Source organism: Pteropus alecto, unplaced genomic scaffold, assembly GCF_000325575.1.
Source record: "Pteropus alecto unplaced genomic scaffold, ASM32557v1 scaffold45, whole genome shotgun sequence".
Lineage (NCBI taxonomy): Eukaryota > Metazoa > Chordata > Mammalia > Chiroptera > Pteropodidae > Pteropus > Pteropus alecto.
The window spans coordinates 31955429-31957853 of NW_006442491.1; positions in this window are offsets into that span (position 1 = coordinate 31955429).

Consider the following 2425-nt stretch of genomic DNA (forward strand, 5'->3'; position numbering starts at 1 on the left):
GGGGTCCTGAGGCTGATGAGAACTCCAAATGCTCCCCAGCCCGGGCCGCTAATCGCTTCCAGATTGGCCGGGTCAGAGCCAGGGCCGCCGCCTGGCTCCATAAACAGCCCGTCGCTCCAGATGGCGGCTGGCTCCAGCCTGGCGAGCAGGTTCACGGGGGACTGGGGGGGTGGCAGCAGGTGGAGGACCCCCACCCTGCCTCACTGGGGCAAGGAGGCCCCTGCTGCTGCTCCTCCATGCTGCTCTGTCAGGGACACTGGGCCAGAAGGGGCTGTAGAGGTCGAACCCATTGCTGGGAGGAGAGAAACCAAGGCCCAGAAGGGACAAGGGATGGTTCGAGGCCGGTGGTGGACAGAGACGTGAGGAGGGGGCTCCTGAGGGTTGACACCGGGTTCGCTTCCTCTCCATGAGTCTAGCACACAGTGGGGTGCAGAAAAGACCCCAGGTAGGGAAGAAGGGAGAAGCGGGGGAGGCACTGTTGGCTCGGCTGTGCAAAATCTGGCTCTGGCTTTTACTCCTTGAGGGAACAAATTATTTTCGCCGCTGGGCCTCAGTGTCTTCAGCTGTGAAGTGGGGATGGCTGGAGTACAGACCCTGTCAACTGCCAGGAGAGTCAGCGATGCAGCTCGGGGGGACAGCTTGTGGCGGGGGGCGCTACGTGTGCAGAAGGGGCTCAGTTCTCCCTCTCCCCACTATTGCTCCGATTCCTGCCTCTCCTCCCACTGTGGCGAACAGCGGCCTCCTCCAGGAAGCCGCCCTGATACCTGCCCAGACCTCTCCCTTGTGCCAGGCACCGTGCCCTTCCTGCGGCCTCTCTCACGAGTCTCCCCAACACCACGGCACGACTGGTACCTGTGCCATTGTCCCTACCCCCTCCCTACCCCGTTGCCCCTGCAAAAGAAGAAATGGGTGGGGGGTGTCACGGACGCAGCGGGACGTGCTGAGGCCCCACCGTGCTGGTGTACACTGGTGTCTGCTGGGTCCAGTCACTTGGCACCTGGTTGGAAGTCGGGAGGCCTTGGCTGCTTCTCCGGCCACCGCCCACCAACCAGAGAGCCCACATTGTGGTACAGACCCAGGCCTGCTGCTCCCAGGCTGGTCCTCGGTCATGATCCCCAGGGAAAGGGGTATAGAGCTCTGGCCTGCCTGACCACCTGCTCTCATCCATGCTGGCCCTGGATGTCCCTTAGGTGGCAGGGCAGTAGCCTCGTCCCAGGAGAGCAGGCTGAAGAACAGGTGGGGGTCATCTGCTCTTGGGGTTCCCCTGCTGATCATCTCTTCCTGCTCAGCGGAGCAAAGACACAAATCTTCAACGGCTGGGCCCCGTTTTTCACCAACTTAACCTCCATGCCCAGCACAGGGCACCTTCAGGACAGCTCTGCTGGGTGAGGGCCTGAGCAGTCATAACACTGGGCACCTGTGGGCCAGGCACGCTTCTGAACAGTTAACTCACGGCGACTTCTTAAAGCTTCCCATCGACTGCTGGGGAGCGGCTCTTATTATTCCCATTTTACAGATGAGGAAACAGAGGCTCCGAGAGGTCGAGCGCCTTGCTCAAGTTCACACGGCCGGAGCTGGAATTCGAACGCGGGTCTTCCAGCTCCAGAACACACTCCCTTAACCACATGTACCCACTCCCGGGGCCGTCGTTTGGCACCTGGCACGTACCAAGTGCTTTTCCACGGCCTCCTCTGCATCGCCCAGCGCCTGCATTCGGATGTCTGCCCAGCCTCAAGGTCAGAGGCCCGTTCTGCCTTGTGCCGGGAGGAATGTTCGTGGTGGCCTCGGCCTGGGTCCGAGAAGAAAGGCAGCCTTGTGGGCGAAAGGTGAGCTGCTGGGTGGGCGCGGGCGTGTTTACCCAGGGCTGGGCGTGTGGCTCAGGGTGGCGCCGCTGTCAGCCGCGCCGGCTGCCCCAGGCCTGTGCTGGCCTCCAGATGTGAGCTGGCTCCAGCCGGCCGGGCCCCCCCACCCCGTGCACAGAGGGGCTTTATCAAAAGCGGCTGTGAGGAGGCCCAGGAGGCCTCCTGGCTCCAGCCTGCTGGCTCCGAGCCCTGGGCCTGCAGAAGCCAGCGAGCTGCCCACGGCTTTTGTGCCCAGGTCTTCATCTGCTCCACAGCCCAGCTCTTCTGTTCTCCTGGGGTCCTTCGGTGGCCCAGGCCAGGGCTGAAGCCCCTTTCCAGGAAACCAAATATCCAGGAGCAATCCAGAGGGGTGACAACACAAGAAAACCTCTTTTTCATCTATTTTTCTACATCTCTGAGGGGGGGGGGGAAGGTAATCCGCACAGGAAAAAAACTGCAAAACTCAATACAATTCCAGGGGTGCTAAGTGAGGAGCTAAAGAGAAACACTCATGGGAAAGGCAAGTTGCAGACTCAAGCTGGCAGTTCCTCGGGGCAGGGAGAAAAGTTAGCTGGGAGGGGTCA